This window comes from Brienomyrus brachyistius, chromosome 5 (assembly GCF_023856365.1).
Source record: "Brienomyrus brachyistius isolate T26 chromosome 5, BBRACH_0.4, whole genome shotgun sequence".
Classification (NCBI taxonomy): domain Eukaryota; kingdom Metazoa; phylum Chordata; class Actinopteri; order Osteoglossiformes; family Mormyridae; genus Brienomyrus; species Brienomyrus brachyistius.
This window is the reverse complement of record NC_064537.1, coordinates 23,923,398-23,945,710: the sequence shown is the minus strand read 5'-3', so window position 1 is coordinate 23,945,710 and position 22,313 is coordinate 23,923,398. Positions and strand designations below refer to the sequence as shown.

The following is a 22,313-nucleotide window of genomic DNA, read 5'->3' as shown; positions in this document are numbered from 1 at the left end:
CTCAGGTCGCTGACTTTCGGACCAGGTAACGCTAGCGGCCCGTGACTCAGGTCGCTGACTTTCGGACCAGGTAACGCTAGCGGCCCGTGACTCAGGTCGCTGACTTTCGGACCAGGTAACGCCTGCGGCCCGTGACTCAGGTCGCTGACTTTCGGACCAGGTAACGCTAGCGGCCCGTGACTCAGGTCGCTGACTTTCGGACCAGGTAACGCTAGCGGCCCGTGACTCAGGTCGCTGACTTTCGGACCAGGTAACGCCTGCAGCCCGTGACTCAGGTCGCTGACTTTCGGACCATGTAACGCCTGCGGCCCGTGACTCAGGTCGCTGACTTTCGGACCAGGTAACGCTAGCGGCCCGTGACTCAGGTCGCTGACTTTCGGACCATGTAACGCCTGCGGCCCGTGACTCAGGTCGCTGACTTTCGGACCAGGTAACGCTAGCGGCCCGTAACTCAGGTCGCTGACTTTCGGACCAGGTAACGCTAGCGGCCCGTGACTCAGGTCGCTGACTTTCGGACCATGTAACGCCTGCGGCCCGTGACTCAGGTCGCTGACTTTCGGACCAGGTAACGCTAGCGGCCCGTAACTCAGGTCGCTGACTTTCGGACCAGGTAACGCTAGCGGCCCATGACTCAGGTCGCTGACTTTCGGACCAGGTAACGCTAGCGGCCCGTAACTCAGGGCGCTGACTTTCGGACCAGGTAACGCCTGCGGCCCATGACTCAGGTCGCTGACTTTCGGACCAGGTAACGCTAGCGGCCCGTAACTCAGGTCGCTGACTTTCGGACCAGGTAACGCCTGCGGCCCGTGACTCAGGTCGCTGACTTTCGGACCAGGTAACGCCTGCGGCCCGTGACTCAGGTCGCTGACTTTCGGACCAGGTAACGCTAGCGGCCCGTGACTCAGGTCGCGGACTTTCGGACCATGTAACGCCAGCGGCCCGTGACTCAGGTCGCTGACTTTCGGACCAGGTAACGCCTGCGGCCCGTGACTCAGGTCGCTGACTTTCGGACCAGGTAACGCCTGCGGCCCGTGACTCAGGTCGCTGACTTTCGGACCAGGTAACGCCTGCGGCCCGTGACTCAGGTCGCTGACTTTCGGACCATGTAACGCCTGCGGCCCATGACTCAGGTCGCTGACTTTCGGACCAGGTAACGCTAGCGGCCCGTGACTCAGGTCGCTGACTTTCGGACCATGTAACGCCTGCGGCCCGTGACTCAGGTCGCTGACTTTCGGACCAGGTAACGCTAGCGGCCCGTGACTCAGGTCGCGGACTTTCGGACCATGTAACGCCAGCGGCCCGTGACTCAGGTCGCTGACTTTCGGACCAGGTAACGCCTGCGGCCCGTGACTCAGGTCGCTGACTTTCGGACCAGGTAACGCCTGCGGCCCGTGACTCAGGTCGCTGACTTTCGGACCAGGTAACGCCTGCGGCCCGTGACTCAGGTCGCTGACTTTCGGACCATGTAACGCCTGCGGCCCATGACTCAGGTCGCTGACTTTCGGACCAGGTAACGCTAGCGGCCCGTGACTCAGGTCGCTGACTTTCGGACCATGTAACGCCTGCGGCCCGTGACTCAGGTCGCTGACTTTCGGACCAGGTAACGCTAGCGGCCCGTAACTCAGGTCGCTGACTTTCGGACCAGGTAACGCCTGCGGCCCGTGACTCAGGTCGCTGACTTTCGGACCATGTAACGCCTGCGGCCCGTGACTCAGGTCGCTGACTTTCGGACCAGGTAACGCCTGCGGCCCGTGACTCAGGTCGCTGACTTTCGGACCAGGTAACGCTAGCGGCCCGTAACTCAGGGCGCTGACTTTCGGACCAGGTAACGCCTGCGGCCCGTGACTCAGGTCGCTGACTTTCGGACCAGGTAACGCTAGCGGCCCGTGACTCAGGTCGCTGACTTTCGGACCATGTAACGCCTGCGGCCCGTGACTCAGGTCGCTGACTTTCGGACCAGGTAACGCCTGCGGCCCGTGACTCAGGTCGCTGACTTTCGGACCAGGTAACGCTAGCGGCCCGTAACTCAGGGCGCTGACTTTCGGACCAGGTAACGCCTGCGGCCCGTGACTCAGGTCGCTGACTTTCGGACCAGGTAACGCTAGCGGCCCGTGACTCAGGTCGCTGACTTTCGGACCAGGTAACGCCTGCGGCCCGTGACTCAGGTCGCTGACTTTCGGACCAGGTAACGCTAGCGGCCCGTAACTCAGGGCGCTGACTTTCGGACCAGGTAACGCCTGCGGCCCGTGACTCAGGTCGCTGACTTTCGGACCAGGTAACGCTAGCGGCCCGTGACTCAGGTCGCTGACTTTCGGACCAGGTAACGCCTGCGGCCCGTGACTCAGGTCGCTGACTTTCGGACCAGGTAACGCTAGCGGCCCGTAACTCAGGGCGCTGACTTTCGGACCAGGTAACGCCTGCGGCCCGTGACTCAGGTCGCTGACTTTCGGACCAGGTAACGCTAGCGGCCCGTGACTCAGGTCGCTGACTTTCGGACCATGTAACGCCTGCGGCCCATGTCCCAGGCCGCTTTCCCTGCATGTTGCCTGCTGCATGCTGCCTGCCGCGCGCCGCATCCCATCTAAAGACCGCCTTTTTCCATGCTCCACAAAACCATGCTGCTTTTTAAATATTTGAGGCGAGGTAGACATGGTTGTATTCTGGTTTTGAATGGTAAGCCGCAAGTAATACGTGTAAGAATAAGTAAAATGAGTGGGGGGGCGGGGGAGGGAGGCAAGTTGTGTGAGCGGCAAGAGTGGGTCATGCAGAGACGCCGGGCCGCAATTAGGGGAGATGCTGCCTGACCACAAGAATGAGCAGAGCCTTCCAGGGCGGGCCGACTGAGAGACACCCCAGAACGGGCCTGTGGAGGGCAGTTTACATTCATTCATAAGTTTTTACTCCTCCCCCCCCCCCCTGCCAAAACATCCGCGGAAAGTCTGAGCCAAACCCCTAGTGAATCAGTGCTACCCATAAAGAGCGAGCGAGCACACAATGGCGCCGCCGCCCCCAGCGTGTCGAGAGCATGAGCCGGGCACAGGCACAGTGCAGCATTAAAGAGGAAGCCGGATAAACAGAAAACGAACAGAGAGGAGAGCGCTGGAGCCGCCCCCCCGACATGGCACAGAGAGAGCGGGGATGTTCCTCCATGGACGCTGGGAGACGTCTCGCTGGCGGTGCACACGCCACGTAAACACAGCTAATGGCTGCCGCTTATCCTTCGCTGTTCACCGCAATTAAGTTTCAGCCAGTTTTATCACCTTTCTTTGCATCTTTGATTCAGCGTGGGGGTGCTTGTTTTGGGGGGGTAACCATAGTGCTCTTATCTGTTTGTGTGATTATGTTTGCAATTTTGGCTTTATGGGCAATTTTAATCTGGTCAGATTTTAAATTGATAGTTCCAGGCATATTTCTTTCCCTTCATTTGGAACAAATGTGTTTAGTCAGCATCTCCTCCCCCCACAATGTCATTTTTTTATAGCCTGGATGTCTGCCTGTGCCATTTTTTCACGAGGCACCTATTTTTTTAAATTTATTTTCTTTTTTGCTTGACAAATGCATCTCTAAATCTTGTTTGAGTGACTAAGTTAGTGTGTGCGGGTGCTGTGTGCGTGTGGGCATACATATGAATGGGTGACTGCATTCGTGTGCCCTGTGATGGACTGGCATCCCGCCCTCTGTGTCCTCTGCCATCTTTCTGGGACAGACATGACCTTGAACTGGATAAGTGGTTATGAATGATGGATGAATGCACTATTACCCCAGAACTGTTAAATCAAGCCGGTGATAAACACGCAGTTTCTCCGATTTGACTTCTCCTCAGAATTTTGGAATGGTGGGGTTTTGCATTGTGTGTAATTCGGTATAGATGACAGCTGTGTCGTAGGGAGATGTAGAGGAATGGATCAGTTTCAGAAATCCACTGAAGCTGCTTCAGAATGGCAGCTCTCAGTCAAACAGCACACAGACGCCCCTGTCAGACATCATAGCGCCGGTAGCCTGCCGCGCCTCACAGTTATCATACCTGTTTGCATGCGACTCCATGGCCTCCATGATTGAAGCTTTAAAGTGTCATACTGGGCAGAGACGCGGTGCCCGTGGGTCCCTCGCGCTTGTCACTGGCAGCTCCAGTCCGTCACCGCGTGTTATTGGCGTGGGAAAGGGCCAGCGTGGCAGCTGTCCTCCTTTCGCCCCCCCACCAGATGGCATTTCGGCCCACAGAGGCGAGCCGGACTGCATCGGAAGCATTTAAGACAACTTTCGCTGAACCTGGACCGCTAATGTGAGGCTCTGTCCAAAAACATCACTGCTCTGACAGCAACGATGAATTATTTGTTTTTTTTTTTCTTTTAAAAAAAAGAAGCAAAAGAGCATAATAATTTAATTTGAGGCATATTTTTAGGTTTCTTTATATATTTAGGCTTCGCTGCTCAGTCCTCTATCGTGTTTAACCAACAGCCATATCTCTGTCTCTCTTGGTCCCTAGGATGCTACAGCATAAACTCCTTATTTTAATGCCCTCCCTCCCCATGACAGATTTCTGCGCCCCGCCATGTGGAGGAGGAGGAGGAATCCGTGGTTATGTATTATTTTTGGTCCTTTTCGAGGTGAGGATGAGGCACATAAACACAGGAATGTCACAGGCAGGGTAATGCGTGTTGCCCCCACCTGTTATGCGTCTGCTGGGATTAGGCTGACTGAAGCCTGAACTCCAAGCAGTCACGTCTCTGACCTCCGGAGGGGTCTGGGGAATGCGGCACCCTCTGCGGTCCTGAGACGCAGACTGCAGGGAGCCCCAGCGCATTCCGCACGGCCCCTTCCCCTCCCCGCGTCCGTCGGCGCTCCACATCACTGACAAGTCGGCTCCTCACCGCCGTGGCGTCTTCCCGCCTATCAGGGGCCACGTCTTGGGCGTTCGTGACGAGCCTTTGGGGCTTCTTGGTCTGCGGTTCCTTGTCAGATAGTGAAAGCTTCAGCTCACTGTAAGGACGGGGAATTCTGTGCTCACCTCCTAATGTTCAGGACCTTCATGCCGAATCTTGGCTTGTGACACAATGTCTTCATGGTCAACTGTCAAGGTTTAGTGTTCATGGTGATATATTGCCATGTGTACAGCGAAACTCCTTGTTTATTTATTGAGCAGAAGTGAATTGAGAGAGCAGGTACGGACAGTGTCCGTGGAGCATTTTGACTTACGGGCCTTGCTGGAAAGCCTGAAATTGGGATTACTCATCCAGCCATGCGATGTGATACATCCCGTTTCCAAAAGCTCCCTATAAAGGTCGTATGTTATGTTGTCTCCCAAGTGTTACCTGAACCTTATTGGCCAAACCATGACAAACCAAGACAGGCTTTTGTGGCTAGGCTTTCATGGTTAAAGTTGTAAGTTATATATGTATGCACACCTACTGATGTGCAGAGAGCCTCTGACCACTGTGGGTTCCCTCTGGTGGGTTTGAACCCCGCTGTAATTCATCCATTACTCATTCCAAGCACAGCTACATTGTAGAGGTCTGACCTTTAAGGCATGAGTCTGACTGCAAAAACAACAACACAACCAACAAAAGCAAAAATGAACAGAATAAGTGCAATAATAATAGTCATTCTATCCATCCATCCTTCTCCCCACCACTTATCCTGATCGTGGTGGGGCTGGGTGCCTTTCCAGATTGCACAGGGAACAGGGCAGGGGTGCACCCTGGGTGGCATATTATCATTATTTTTGTGTGTGTGTGTGTGTGTGTGTGTGTGTGTGTGTGTGTGTTATCATAGCCATTTCATTTTATCGGGTCTATTGGAACCCCTGCCTCCCACCGCACACACATACACACACATGCTCAGACACTTTTGAAATTCTGTAAGTAATCAGGCAGCCCTGTCTTTGTAGTGGTAGGGGTCGCGGGCTGCCAGAGATTGCCTTTCAGCTCTGTTAAGCTGGCTAATTAGTGTGCGTCTGATCTGCCGTGTGATACGCTGTCTGGGCCATTCCCGATAGCCACGCTGCTGTCGGCGAGCGCAGCCCACGCATATGCCATTGACGCACAGGGCTTGTCTGATCCCAAACCCGCTCTGTGGATCTGTAGAATTTTCCGGCCGTAGAATTTTCCGGAAGTCTGAAAGCCTTGCCTGGCCCTCTTTTGGCCAGCGTAGGTGCGACCGCTTAAGGCCCCGGAGCCAGCTGTCGTCTGAAGCCATCCACGCAAACGGACTGTGCCGTTTGTTGATCTTAGCACTGAGATGTGGAGCATGACCCGCTGATGGCACGTGAGTGGGCCGAAACCTCTGATGGGTGCGGAGGAGATACGAGGACCACCATGTTTGCAGGACTAAAAAAGGTGTGATTAGATAAAGGGATCAGCGTCTTCCACAACAGGGGTGTCTGTGACCCTTTATTTCCAGATATCTTCCAAACAAATGTGCAACCAGTCAGTAGCAGTAGCTTACTGGATAAACTGGACTACATTATAAAGAACTTATAGATTCCACTGCGGCCCGTTTTTGTGCTTGAAATGTACCACTCTTTGTGTACATTCTGGTAAATCTCAGGGCTTGTACTTCCGGAATCATCGACATACACGTCATAGTTTGTACCTCTCCAGCAGTATGAGAAGAAATAATCAGTAAGCAGTAAATAGTGTTACGCTCCTTTTCTTAGTCTTGTTTTTTGAGCATAGACTCCAGCAAACCCCAGTAGTGCAGTTACATGCTGTCCAGAGAGAAGCAAGGAGAGGATCTCTCACTGCTCCAGTGCCGAGATGATGTCACTGGGGGCTCATAACTGGCGCGCCTCTGCTGCCGTCAGCCTCGTTCTGAAGACTGTCTCTGCTGCGTCTGCTCCTCCTCCCTTTCCCCGACACCACAAAAAGGACGCCCCACCGCCCCACAGGACTCATCCAGCACAATAAAAGCAAGAAATACAGATTGAGCACTGAAACACTCCATGGAAACATTCCACCACATCCTGTTTTTATGCGAAGCATTCATGGAAGAAAGACCAAAAAAAAAAAAAGACCGGCACCTCTCACAGCCCCCCGACCTAAACCACCGCCACCCACCGCTTGCCACCCACCACTCGCCCCCAAAAAACACGAGAGCTCGGCTCAAGGGACAGCTGCCACAACAGCAGCGGGGGGAACGATGCCTCCCTGTTCGTGTTTTTAATTTTATGTCCCCTGAGCATCTATCGATGGTGACCAGGTGTAGGGGTTCAGTCTAGGTGGCTCTGTGACCAATGACTGATTTATAAGCTTGGACATGGGCCAGGGATCTGTGTCTAATGAAGTGTCATTTGGCTGTAAAATTGAGGAACAAGACTGATCCTGCTTCTCTAGATGAGAAACAGGAACTCAACCCACGATCTATTAAAGCTGATTAGAATATCTAAACAATATCCTCTTACATTGCTTTCACCTATTCCCCAATCACAGTTAAATTAACGCTTCTGAAATGTTGCGTTGACCTAAACTAATTTTAATCATAAAAACTTCACTAATACTCACTACTTCAGTGCCCTGGGCATCTGAAATCAAATCTGGATGTTGCGTTGGTTGTGTGTCCTGCAGTGTTTGTCATCATTTTTAAATTAGCGAACTCATCTCATGTCAGCCTCTGGCATATGGGACACCAGCATGTTCCTTTGCCTTGAACCCTCGCTAAACGTCGTTTGATTTATATCTCGCTGTTTACTTGCTTCTAATGGTTAGGATTACTTAACTGCTCAGTTTCCCCTTTGAAAACAAGTGTTAGAAAGCGGCTGTAAGTGGATACCTCGTTTCAGTCCCATTTAACAGAGATGGCGAGATTTTAAAAGCAGACTTTGTGAGTTACGGCAGAGTTCGTAATTCCAGTAAGCTCACTATGCTATCATGTAAATAAAGAGGGCTGGGTGTTCTTAAGAAGGATATAGATATTCAATTTCATATTTTAAAGAGACAGTTCATTCCTTAGTCCCTTTTTTTGTTCTAAGATTTTTTTGTATGATTGATAACAGAACGATGGATTAGCGAGCGTCCGCAGGTTCACCTGCCCGTCCCCAGCGGCTTCAAAGCCTGCAGTCCCAGGGAGCCGCCGAATGATGATTAGAAGCAGCGTTGGGGTGAAGACTTTTGCTGCTCAATTTGGAGCTAATGGGGAAAATGAAATTGAGTGCCCTGTTGCACTCGGACAAGCGAGCGGGCGTGTGTGCGTGCGTGAACTCCGCACAGGACCCTCCCTCTCACTATGTTTGAGATTTCTGTGAAAAGGGAGCCTGGGAAATCTCACAAATATTCACAAGTCATTATTACCGCTCTTGAAAGCATATGGGATTAAAAAGGTTGAATGCACATTTGTTTCAGTGTATTATTAATATTATTATTATTATTATTGGTACAATGGGTAGCACTCAAAAATTCTTACCCTCATAGTTGTTGGTTGATTCTTGCTCTCTGCTCCGTGTGTGGAATATGCAGGTATTTAACGGTTCCAAAGTTGTGTTTGTGTGAGTAATTGTGGTCTTTGTAAGTTTGTGCCCTGCAGTGGACTGTCAGCCTACTGAGTGTGGCCCCTGTCTTCTGGTCTGTTCTTATTCGAATGGGTTTCAGGCAACTATGGAAGATGGATGAATGGATTATAACTCAAAAAGGATGAAGGTCAATGTGTGAGAAGTGTGAAAACCTTTTCTTGACTCAGGATCTTTGAAAACTTGAGGTCATAGTGTGTGTAACATGTTACAGAAGGTGCATCTCAGGAAGCCATTGATGGGTTTATTAGTTTTACAAATACATGAGAGTTGTTCAGGAGTGATATATAGCAGATAAAGATGGCGCTGGCGGACCCAAGCTGGCTGTACGTCACAGAGTACGCAGTGTGTCAAGCTGGCTGTACGTCACAGAGTACGCAGTGTGCCAAGCTGGCTGTACGTCACAGAGTACGCAGTGTGCCAAGCTGGCTGTACGTCACAGAGTATGAAGTTTGCCAAGCTGGCTGTACGTCACAGAGTACGCAGTGTGCCAAACTGGCTGTACAGTACGTCACAGAGTACGAAGTGTGCCAAGCTGGCTGTACGTCACAGAGTACGCAGTGTGCCAAGCTGGCTGTACGTCACAGAGTACGCAGTGTGCCAAACTGGCTGTACGTCACAGAGTACGCAGTGTGCCAAGCTGGCTGTACGTCACAGAGTACGCAGTGTGCCAAACTGGCTGTACGTCACAGAGTACGGAGTGTGCCAAGCTGGCTGTACGTCACAGAGTACGCAGTGTGCCAAACTGGCTGTACAGTACGTCACAGAGTACGAAGTGTGCCAAGCTGGCTGTACGTCACAGAGTACGCAGTGTGCCAAGCTGGCTGTACGTCACAGAGTACGCAGTGTGCCAAACTGGCTGTACGTCACAGAGTACGGAGTGTGCCAAGCTGGCTGTACGTCACAGAGTACGCAGTGTGCCAAACTGGCTGTACAGTACGTCACAGAGTACGAAGTGTGCCAAGCTGGCTGTACGTCACAGAGTACGCAGTGTGCCAAGCTGGCTGTACGTCACAGAGTACGCAGTGTGCCAAACTGGCTGTACGTCACAGAGTACGCAGTGTGCCAAGCTGGCTGTACGTCACAGAGTACGCAGTGTGCCAAACTGGCTGTACGTCACAGAGTACGGAGTGTGCCAAGCTGGCTGTACGTCACAGAGTACGCAGTGTGCCAAACTGGCTGTACGTCACAGAGTACGCAGTGTGCCAAGCTGGCTGTACGTCACAGAGTACGCAGTGTGCCAAGCTGGCTGTACGTCACAGAGTACGCAGTGTGCCAAACTGGCTGTACGTCACAGAGTACGCAGTGTGCCAAGCTGGCTGTACGTCACAGAGTACGGAGTGTGCCAAGCTGGCTGTACGTCACAGAGTACGAAGTGTGCCAAGCTGGCTGTACGTCACAGAGTACGCAGTGTGCCAAGCTAGCTGTACGTCACAGAGTACGCAGTGTGCCAAGTTGGCTGTACGTCACAGAGTACGCAGTGTGCCAAGCTGGCTGTACGTCACAGAGTACGCAGTGTGCCAAACTGGCTGTACAGTACGTCACAGAGTACGAAGTGTGCCAAGCTGGCTGTACGTCACAGAGTACGCAGTGTGCCAAGCTGGCTGTACGTCACAGAGTACGCAGTGTGCCAAACTGGCTGTACGTCACAGAGTACGGAGTGTGCCAAGCTGGCTGTACGTCACAGAGTACGCAGTGTGCCAAACTGGCTGTACAGTACGTCACAGAGTACGAAGTGTGCCAAGCTGGCTGTACGTCACAGAGTACGCAGTGTGCCAAGCTGGCTGTACGTCACAGAGTACGCAGTGTGCCAAACTGGCTGTACGTCACAGAGTACGCAGTGTGCCAAGCTGGCTGTACGTCACAGAGTACGAAGTGTGCCAAGCTGGCTGTACGTCACAGAGTACGCAGTGTGCCAAACTGGCTGTACGTCACAGAGTACGCAGTGTGCCAAGCTGGCTGTACGTCACAGAGTATGCAGTGTGCCAAACTGGCTGTACGTCACAGAGTACGCAGTGTGCCAAGCTGGCTGTACGTCACAGAGTACGGAGTGTGCCAAGCTGGCTGTACGTCACAGAGTACACAGTGTGCCAAACTGGTTGTACGTCACAGAGTACGCAGTGTGCCAAGCTGGCTGTACGTCACAGAGTACGCAGTGTGCCAAGCTGGCTGTACGTCACAGAGTACGCAGTGTGCCAAGCTGGCTGTACAGTACGTCACAGAGTACAAAGTGTGCCAAGCTGGCTGTACGTCACAGAGTACGCAGTGTGCCAAGCTGGCTGTACGTCACAGAGTACGCAGTGTGCCAAGCTGCCTTACCTGCCCATCCCTGCTGGATTCAGCAGTTTGAAATTGGACTCATTATGAATAGAGTGTTTACTGTAGCATCATCTTTATTTTATTAGTGGCAGGAATGACAGTGACCCAGGGTTGTGGCTGAGTTTGTACAATCATAACAATTATCCCATCTGTTTATTCAGTAGAGTTTTGCTTGGGGTCTGCAGCCTATTTCAGGCAGCAAAGGGTACAGACTGAGGGCACACTGTGGATGGGTTGCTGGTCTGACCTGGGACACATACACACACAAACAAACACAGACAGTACAGGCCATTTAGAGACGTACCTGCCTTTGGATCGCAGGAGGAAACCACAGGGTGAATGAAATAATGTCCCTGTAGTGATTAAACTAGGAATTACACGCAATACACACATCATATTGATTATAACCCTGCTGTCATCAGATGACTCTTCCACCCTGATACTTTGTATTTTTCCATAATACAGCTATTACATGGTTTGGAAACTCTGCAGTATATTACAAAACTATTATGAATAACTGAAATTTTATAATGCCCTCAAACTGTTTATGAGCGAAGGGGCCCATCCTTCTGTTTAACAATATGTATCGTCACATACAGCGGTTGCCAGTTGGCTTGGGAGGTCTGCTGTATAGAATTAATTGTTTATTTTTCTTCCTTTTGCCTTCATGGCATTATATATGGAATATATTCAGGCCTTACAAAGTAGCTTTTAGATCTAGAATGCCATTAGATTTACTGCCATGGCATCAATGGATATCGCTAAGGAAAATTTTTTTGTAAGCAGATGGAGAACATTCATCAGTTATATTAAAAATGGTAGCGAAGACAATCTGGTGTTTTAATATTACAAAGAGGCGGAGTGTTCAGTGCTGAGAAATGGGCCGCAACAAATCAGCAAACATTGCATGATTAATCAATTAAGAAGGGGCTGAACAGGATGTCTTTCTCTTCAGTAACTGCCAAAAGTTTGGGATTACGTCCCCCCTCTACCCAAAACTCGCCATGCACAATTTCAATGCATTCATCTTCCATAACCACTTATCCTGTACAGGGTTGTGGTGGGCCTGGAGCCCATCCCAGGCAGCACAGGGCATGAGGCTGGGGACACCCTGGATGGGATGCCAGCCCATCACCGGGATCACACACACAATGGACAATTGACCTAACCACATGTTTTTGGACTGAGGGAGGAAACCAAAGAACCCAATGGAAACAAACGCGGGTGATCGTACTGGGGGTGTGAGACACCCGATTTTAGTTCGCTTGCTGGGTTAGCAGTACTGCATATTAATGGGGTTATCATGACCCTGTACCAGATAAGCAATTGAGGAAGATGAATGGATTTAAATGTAGTAGAAATGCACACAAAAACCGGGTGGAAAAATATGGAAACCTCATAAATGATGGCTGAGACTAAAACTGAGAGCCACAAATAACAGGCGTGCCTGCCAAGTCCAGCCTTCGATGTATACAGCAGACCCACAGCTCCTAATCGCCACCTTTTCACTCATCTCCAGCCCCCATGGGGGGCGCCCCCATCAGCCAGCTCTCTCCATACCAAAGATGACACTAAGCAAGGCTTGCAACATCTTACTCTTGAACAGAGCTTTGACCCCTTTTTCAGCAGTAAGATAAGTCTGATGGGTCTTAGCTGCTGTGCATATTGTAATAATCATCTAGAGGCTACATCGCATGTCTGAGGAATTATTATTTATGCATATAAATACTGGGATAATGTCAATATTACTCCAAGTGACGAGGGCAATTTAAATATTAGACAGCGAAGTGGTGTTTGAAATTATGACGACATTGGACATGCCATTGTGGAGCCCGGAGACCCAGGCAGAAGACAGAATGTTCTGGAAGAGCAGCTTCGAAACGGCCACCAGGAGTCGACAGTAACTCGACGGCACCTAGTAATAATAGGTGCTGTTTCAGTTCTCATTTTGACAGTTTCACTATTATGGTGCAACATGTGATTAATTGCACCTGTCACTGTTCTTCTGCATGAAAAGTCCATGCATGAAAAGATGGAGGCGGGGGGGGGGGGTTCTTCAGGCATGACATGAGGGGCACTAAGAAAATGGAGGCGTGAGGGAGCTCGTGTGGGTGCAGAGCGACTCGCATGCACTGACAGAGAGACGCTCCTCCCTGCCGCGCCTGTCCCACCACCGCGTGCTGGCACGGCTTTCATGGGGCTGACATCATCGCTAAAATGACAGCATGTCTTCCAGCTCCATTAGGCCCATTCTAGGTGGCTCCGTCGGGGTGATTTATGGGTAATACTTTAGTCCACTGCAACAGAAACCACAGACTTTGGGAAAGCAGATTCTGTTTAAGTAATGACATAGTAAAAAAAACACACACCCACCCCCAACAATCCCCTCCACTGGAGGAAGATGGAGAATTGTTGCATAATTGACACCAGTTTTAACCTTGTTCTTCTGTTTTTTTTTTTTTTACAAGCAGTATGTCTCCTTATGGCTCCATAGGAACCATATAGCTCTTGTATCTAGCTGGAATTTCTGAATGACTTTCAGACGAAAGGCTGTGTGAATTAAATCCATGCTCTGGGTCCCGACAGATAGCTTGTTCTTGAAATACCAGAGAAAGCAAGTCACTCTTCCACAAAGACGCGGTGATTTCAAGCCAAGATACTTTTATCCTGAAGGGCCAGTTCTCCAGCCCCCCCGTCGGTAAAGGTGTTGAGGGCTCTCAGCTCAGATGGTGAAGCACTTGCCAGCTGCAGTAACTGAAGATCACAGCCCAGTTAAACTCCCTATTAACTTAGTCTCACAAACACTGGTCTGCGAAAACAGCGAAAAGTCTCCCCACAAGAAACTACAATCTTCTAGTGAGATGCATGCTTAATTTGAGCTTTTAGTCCAGTGCATGTTTGTTTCATTAAGACATTGCACCCTCTCTGGTCATGTGCTGTTTTGTCATCTGCAGTTGCGCTAATGATACGTTTTCTTGTCGGTATCATCTATACTGGCCCCGATTAAAACATCTCCCATAGACCCTCTTCTCCCATAGACCCTCTTCTCCAATAGACTCTTATCTCCCATAGACTCTCTTCTCCCATAGACTCTCATCTCCCATAGACCCTCTTCTCCCATAGACTCTCATCTCCCATAGACTCTCATCTCCCATAGACCCTCTTCTCCCATAGACCCTCATCTCCCATAGACTCTCTTCTCCCATAGACCCTCTTCTCCCATAGACCCTCTTCTCTCATATACTCTCATTTCCCATAGACTCTCATCACCCATAGACCCTCTTCTCCCATAGACTATCATCTCCCATAGACCCTCATCTCCCATAGACTCTCATCTCCCATAGACCCTCTTCTCCCATAGACTCTCATCTCCCATAGACTCTCATCTCCCATAGACCCTCTTCTCCCATAGACCCTCTTCTCCCATAGACTCTCACCTCCATAGACTCTCATCTCCCATAGACCCTCTTCTCTCATAGACTCTCATTTCCCATAGACTCTCTTCTCCCATAGACTATCATCTCCCATAGACCCTTTTCTCTCATATACTCTCATTTCCCATAGACTCTCATCTCCCATAGACTCTCTTCTCCCATAGATCCTCTTCATTCTACTGAATCTCGTTGTGCCTCCATGACTCACTTTTCGACTTGCTGGTCTGTAGCTCACCACCGCCTGGCCCGTCTGCACCCTGCGAGGAACAGGTTGTGCACATTTGTTCACTGAAAAAAACTCATGGCAACTTTGTCATCCTCACTCTATGGCTGCAGCATTTAATGAGCATAAACAACTAATCCTTTTGAGCATATCCAGTCTAGGACAGATTAACTCTTGTGGGTGTTTTATTATTTGCCATGAATCCTAACAGCATTTCCTAGGTGCATGCAGTGTCATTAATTGCTAAGCACCACATGAGCTGGGATCGAAAGACATTAGATTTTTCTGGGAGGAATCTAATCATAAAAACTGCCCAGAATCGGGATACATACCTATTACTCGTGCTCCCGGTTCTCATGACCACCTAACTGAGAGGAGCCAACGAGCCTATGGCTGCCCTGCTTTCCTGGCAGCACAATAGGGGGGCCCTTTGGACACCTCCAGGAGGGGAAATAAAGCCTGAGTGTTGGCAGGGAGACAGTTGCCGTGGTGATGCCAGTGGGCTGGCATTTTTTTGTGCTCTTGGTGGCAGAACCGTCTATTACGTTCTGAGTTGTCCTAAATGCTCAGGCCCCTTTAAGAGGCATCTGAATGTTTTTAATTAGCTTCATCTTACAGATTTGAGTTATATTTCAGTTGCAGGTTATTGAGTTTCTTTCAAGCAGGGGTATTTCTGAAAATTTCAATGACTGTGTTTGCTGGTCTCTAACAAACAACAAAGGCCATGTAAAATCTGGTATTAGTCATCTGTGTTAAGCCCAATCATATTGAGTAGTCTAGATATAAATGCTAAGAATATATTTTTTGTTTTACTTGAAAAATCTGGATGACGAAGGGCTGTTAGTGATTGTGTCCCTATTGGTGGCACATTCCTGTGTGGCATTCATGTGATGTGATGTACAGTGTGGGTGGCTATTGTGCTGAGCAATTCAACACAGCTGGTCTCTTGACAATGGCAACGCATGTCTTAGCTCTCCCTGTATCTCCAGCACATTGATTGGTCAGTGTCCTTCTAGTTGTCAAGGTTTCTGAAAGCATAAAATGGTATAGACTCCAGTTTTGTCATTCATCACACTCCTGCACTGGCGATGTCCTCGTTGGTAGCATTCTTTCCTGACAGAGACACACCGATGCGCCAAGATTCATTTTAGACATTGTTGGATGGATGTCTGGTCAACTGAATGGGACCGCTGCAATTGAAGCAGATCAGAACTTGTATCTCCTCTACTGAATGTAGTTCATCAGATACATGGTGGGACAGAGAACAGCTGATGTTCAACATTATCTCTATAGTCACTAAGGCTTTCACAGCCTTGGTACTGTTCAACTCATGATGTCAACATATTCCATCCACACCCCCGCACTCATCCTGCGGGTTAACTCTAACACCTGTGTTTTGACACCAGCAGTAAAACACTATATGATTGTGTTCTGTGCAGAAAATGGCCCAGGGATGTCTATTTGAATTTAAACAATCCTACAAGACACGGCTACTAAAATACCAGTGTCTGACCTGTGCAAGGATATATACGAGCGTACTTGCGTACAATTTTTTTCACAACAGGAAATTGGTCTGGGGCTTAAGAATAAAGTAACAAAATAAGCCCATCTGTCAGCAGGAATTAAACTTGACAACCTATTTTGCGAAAGCCCATTGAATAATGTGTTCCTTAACCATCCCTTGGATACAGCAGATTGAGGTCTTTAAATCCAAGACTAAGGAACAATGACAAAAACTAAAATAATAAGATTATTTTAAATCTTGCCTTTGACAGTCTATTTCTAAGGTTAATATCTCAGATATTAATCGTACATTTATTGATGAACCTAATGGTAATATGCAGGGAGAATAGGCAAAAACTCATAAAGTTGTGTTAATGTGTCATAAAATACTCAATGAAATTATTAGAAGATTGGGTTTGATAAACTTGATGTAATCTCTCCATAGCAATTTTAGTCAGATTTATAAGCTCAGTGTCAACAAGCGTTTGTCACTTATTGGAAAAAATAATCTTCTTCTTACCCCCAAGGATCATTTTCAATAATGGTTTCCCATTGAAAAGGCCTTAAAAATATGATATGTGCTTCAGTTAAGCTGGCAACCATGTTATATCTATGGATTGTATGTGTTTTTTCCATACATAACTTGGACTTTGGGCTCGTTTCGTCTGCCTATCGAGGCATCAGCCATCATTCTGGTCACTTTCCCTGCTTCACATTAGAAACAGCACTTATTTGGGTGACGTGTACCATGGTGACAGTCATACCTACTGCCCGAGTCCCTTCCAGGCGTTGATTATGGCTTTTCAGTGTCCTTGACCTATGCAGGCTGACTCATTCCTCCACAGGTTGGCAGGGATAGACAGATGTTTCACTGGGCGCCACTCACATATGAGCGCAGGAGGTTTACGTAGAATAGGAGGGATGAAAGGAAAAAGTTTCACATTGAATCTCTTAAAAGTTGCCTCTAAGTAGTCTAAACTAAGCTCCCTGTGTGACTCATAAAATGCAGTGCATAGCAATCATTTTATTAATATGGTGCCAGGAGGGTGAGTATGATAGCGTTTTTGTAACCTGGTCTAACGGGATTCCGCCATTATGATTCATTCATTCATTTCTATACCAGTTAATGAGTGTGAGCAGCCTCTGCCCCTCAAAGTTTTATAATAACTGTATAATCAAGGTAGTTCTAGCTAAATTAGCTGTTTGGTCTGGGGTGATGCCCAATTTTGATAGCAGTATATTTTGTTGCCTAGTACGTGAACTACATTTTACCAGGTATCAACATATGTGTAATAGCATAAATATTGCATGTGTATGTGCATATAAAATCTGGACACGCCATTATAAACAAGATAATGACCCAAAGTACACCTTGACTAAGTTAGTTAGTATTATCCTGTGAGCAAGGAAAGTGATGGAGTGCCGCAGCAGATGATCTGGCCCCCACAACCCCCCGGTCTAAACCCTGTGCAGCTGGTTTGGGACGAGTACAAGCAAGGTAGCCAATATGTGCCGAGAACCTGTGGAAACTCCTTCAGGACTGTTGGAGAAGTGTTCCAGGGGCCTACATCTGGAAGCTGGTTGAAAGAAAGCTAAGAGCCTGCAATGCTGCCATCGAAGCAAAAGGGGGTTACTTTGAAGTCTAAAATTTGGGTCTAAAACCAGTAAAGTGTGAGATATTGAACACTTCCCTTTTCATTGGAATATTTGATATGTATCACTTCATCGCCGCAATGCCTTTTACTGCAAGGTGAATAACATAGCCAGGTGTGTCCAGACTTTTGATTGGTACTGGTCTAGAAGGGAATTATTATGCAGAGAACTCCATATGAGATTCAGAAATTCACATTTAGTAGACATTTTAAATAAGGGAAGCATGAAAGATAATTCAGAATAAAGTAGACAATAAGGGAATATAAAAAGACAGCACATGTAAGTTCTCTGAAATCCTTCTTCTAAGGGACAAGCTGAGCAGTTGCCTATCAGATAAATGACATGCAGTGTGGGACAATAAATTTCAATGACACAGACATCCAGGGAATGAAAAAACAACAATTTTTATTCATTTAAATCCAGAAACGAATGCTTGTGGGATTGAGGCAAATCAGCATGTAAAAAAAAAGCCATTTACCAGAGTAGGGCTGATTATGCAACTACCGTCAAACATCCAATTGTGTTTCTTGTCAAGCAGTGTAAGGTTATGCTTGTTATTCAACTCGGAACTATGCAGTGATTTCCCAACAGACACTGGTGAGCCTCGAGTGCCGACAGAGTCTATCCGAAAGGCATATTTTCAACCAATAAATGACCTGTGTGCAGCGCTGGTCAATCCATTAAGGACTGCTGGAGAAGCATTCCAGGTGGCTACATTTAGGGCACTGTTTTCTGAGGGGGCACCAACAGAGCAGGGCACTTTCACTTTGTCCTGAATGGGGGGTGCTGGTGGTGAAGATTGTCTTGGACACCACATGGGCTTTGTGAAGATTCCCGGTAGCCGTGCTGTGTGTGGAAAACACCGGAAACCTCTACAGGTGTATGAGTCATTTCAAGGCGTTCATTACGAAAGTACGGCATGGCGCCTCCAGAGAGGATGTGCTAAGTGATTAAACACTTCTGCTTTTTAATTTGGATGAATCAGAGCTTCGCTGTTCCTAACCGGAAATGTGGAAGGCATGCCGGTGTCAGCCTGTTCCCAAAAAATGGCCCGGGAAGGTCCCTTTCTATTCAGAAAGAGCAGGCTAATTCTGCGACGAGCTGACCGTGATTTACGAGGGAAAGCTGGGTCTGCAGAGTGATGCTCAGGGCGTAACACCTGGCACCTCCAGAGCTCCGGGCTTCAGTCCCACCCTGTTCTGTGTGTGTGGAGTTTGCACGTTCTCGCTGGGTCTCTCGCTGGGTTTCTCGCTGGGTTTCTCGCTGGGTTTCTCGCTGGGTTTCCTGGTTTCTTCTCAGTCCAAAGAAATGCAGAAATGTCACTCTGTCATCCAGAATATATGATTGTGTCCATGTGTGTTCCCTGTAATGGCCTGGCAGGGTCTGGGATGCTCCTGCCTCTTTCCCTATGCTGGATGGAAGGAAGGTCCAAGAGTCCCAGATCCCGCACTACATTAGCGGTGGGAAGAGAGATGGTTGAGAATTGAATAACATGGAAAGCAGAAAATACAAGGGATGCTCTTCAAAGGGGCTTCTCCTTGCCATTCTGTCAGTCAGCGGAGAGTGGTGTATCTTGTATTTCAAGAACAACAGAGCGAGTAGCTTCACCTGTCAGTGTCAGGGAGAGCAGCCTGTCCTTCACGTGGTTAACCCACGTCGCTTTTGAAGTTGCCCCGTGCATCAACCAGCCACTTGTTAATTTGTGTGCACCCCGTCCCACCCCCCGCCGCCGACGGTCTCCGGGGGCAGCTTAGGCTAATTAACCTGACACATTTTACACGCTTCGAGCATTACAAAGGTCTTCAGAAGAGGCTAATTGGGGAGAAACCCTTAATCATCAGATCTGAACTGCCAGCCAAGCATCCGTGAGCTAAATGACAAGAGGTTTACCTCCGATTACATGCATTGTGTTATCAAATTAATTGGGGTAAAGGACCATGCTTAGTCTTTTACCTGAAAAATGAGCATGTTTTAGGTCACTTATGGAGACTCTAGATGTTCCATTGTGAGTCTGCTTAGGTATGGATTTTGATGTATTACCTTTCGGCACTGTGATAAACTGTGTGTACACACTGTATGACTCATAAGCAGTGCAGGCAATATCAAGTTTAAATCCTTCTTAAGCGGAGGCAGTGAATTTTACAGTACTTTAGTTTGCTCCTCTCCATAAGTACTATTATTTGTACTATTAAGTACAGTTATTTGATTTGTTCAGCTTTTGAGTTGTATTCTATTTATAGTCATTGTTAGTTATTTGCAGAGGAATATTACCTGGTTTTAACTCCTCAAATAAAGATTAATTGAGTAATTCCGATAAAATTAGTAATTTTTTAAGTCAGTCAGTCTGTTATCGCCTTCTACACCTATGTACCGATAGCGAACCTGCCAGAGAATAAACGCCCAGTCGTGCCCCGACAGGAAGTGTGAGTGGTATTATAATCACGCATTACCCAATGCTGCCCCCCCTCCCCACCTTTTCCCTGTCGTCCCCCTTCTGTATATAGAGTTAGAGAAGCTTATCGCCTGGCAACCACAATTAAAGTACAACAACTCGGCAGAGGCAGCCACCATCTGAGCGCGCTCAAACGCTCGCCGTGACAGCCAGCTACACTCAGGGTGGAGGGAGAGGTGTAGCGAAGTGAGTGGGGACCGAGCGGTGGCACGGAGCGAGAGATACACTGCGGTCAGCGGCGTGGCTTTGGCTTAGTTACCAGTGCTGGAGCAGCGCGGGAAGAGAGGCTGAGAGGGAAGACAGATTCTTTCACAGAAGCTTACCTGTACCCCGCTATCGTGTCCCGGAGGTCGCGGCGGTGAGGCGCACAGGAGGTACGTGGAAGGAGCACGTGTGGGAACATAAACCAGCATGAGCTTCTCTTCTGGATAATACCGCTACCTAACATGTAGCATTTACCCAACTTAAGTCGTTAAATTATTACCTGGACTAGGCTGTGTCTTGAACGGTGTTTCTGTGCACGCTGTGCATGTGGTAAGCATCTGCGCCTGTTCTGGGATGCCCAGGAGGCAAGACCTCTAGGTAGGTGTGGAGCAGAGTTGAAGATGCCATCTGCTTACTCAGTAGTCACAGTGAATCGATAAGCCCGCTAACCTCCTGCTGCATCTTCCCAGCCCTTAATCGCTTCATACTTTTCCTACTGGCACGTCCGTAGCCCCCCTGCGTCGTTACTGCGAGGCCCCCCCCCCCCTTCACGTCCCGCCCACCTGCCACAAAGTGTGAAGTCACGCGTGGAAGATTCTCAGCGGGAGGGCCGTTGTCAGGTGCCGCAGAGGGCCGGTGTGATTTGTGGCTTTGTTTTCTCTTGGGGGGGTGGGGGTTCCCTCAGTTGGATTGCTCCAGGTTACAATGAGTCGGGCGGATAGGATTCAAAGCCATGTGAAAGTGGCAGCCGTTACCGATGTAGCCGATCCCTCGGGTGCTGAGGAGATGCGGCTCCGCTTTACGGGAGACGGGGGTTAGTGAGAGGATCATGGCGACCTCTCAGAGGAGCGACGTCAAACGGGCTCGACGCATAGAAAGTAGCATCGGCATGGAAAGGTCAGGGAATCCGTGTGAGACTTCCTCTCCCCCGGTGGGCACAGAACTGGATGAAAAGCCCCCCCCCCTGGATAATCCCACCCGATAGATGGTCAAATGTCAAGGACCCTGTGACAAGTATGATTTTATAATTTTTTTTTTGTGTGGGGGCTGAGCCCCCAGGCTACACACGCATGTGGTTCTGCCGTCCAGCTTTCATAGCTGCAGTATCGGAGCTGAGAGGCACTCATAGCACTGTACTGGCGACTCACGCTTCCGGAAAGCTCCTTCATTAATGGAGAACTCGCCGCGTGGGATTTTACAGAAGGTGATTTTTTATGTCGATACTTTACGGAGAGCATGTGAGGTTATGTAACTGGCCGCTGGGAGATGAGAGCCACCAGACAGGTAAAGCTTTAGAAACCCAATCTATGTTCTTCAGGAACTGGACGGATAGACGAGCTCTCAAACGAGTCTTAATCCCCGGCTTTGGACTCACTCAGTCTTTTCCCTTTGCTAAATGGAGGAGAAAAGGCTGCATTCTTAGTTTCACACAGAATGCTTTTATGTAATGTTGCTGTCTTTTGGGACCAATTTAAATTCTTACATCGCTTACCTTGCCTGTCTGGTTAGAATTCATTTACCTGTCTTGTTTATTTTCAGACGTCTATATTTGGCTTCTCAGAATTGAAATTACCGCTACACAGAACTTTTTAAGCTCTTTGCTGGCTGTGACTTTAGACAACTTTTTTTTTTTTTTTAACAGGTTTTTTTCCCCTTTTACAAGTGCTACAGGTAACATTTCACAGGACAGTTTAAGCCAAGGCGACGAAGTAACAGAGTTAGTAGTAAGAGGCAGCTGGAGGGAGTTATAATAGCAGGAAGGAGCAAAAGACACCAACTGCCTCTCTGACTCTGTCCATTAACGTCCAAGGCTTCCACGTCGCATTAAAAAGCAACCTTAGATCAGCCAGCGAAACTAGAGCAGAGAATTAAATATGTACACAAACAACCGGGGCACTGTAATAAATGTGTGTTTAAGTGTACCCTAGGGACAGAAAATATTTACCCTACTTAAAATGGAAAATGACCGTTTTAATATCTTTTTCGAAAATGCATTTAACAGATATAATGTGCCCTGGCACTGAG

At 48.6% G+C, this 22,313-nt stretch overlaps 1 protein-coding gene across 2 annotated transcripts in view; it reads left to right on the top strand.

The window, feature by feature from the left end:
* LOC125742804 (ankyrin repeat and fibronectin type-III domain-containing protein 1) overlaps nt 1-22,313 on the top strand; it is a 234,256-nt gene that overhangs the window by 146,980 nt on the left and 64,963 nt on the right. Inside the window, exon 1 of one of the 2 annotated variants that reach the window (XM_049015165.1) lies at nt 20,172-20,458. The exons of the other annotated variant lie outside the window; for it this stretch is intronic. The gene's annotated coding sequence lies outside the window, so the exon portion shown is untranslated. Of the gene's footprint in view, nt 1-20,171; nt 20,459-22,313 lie in introns of those variants that run through there. 2 annotated transcript variants of the gene reach the window in all.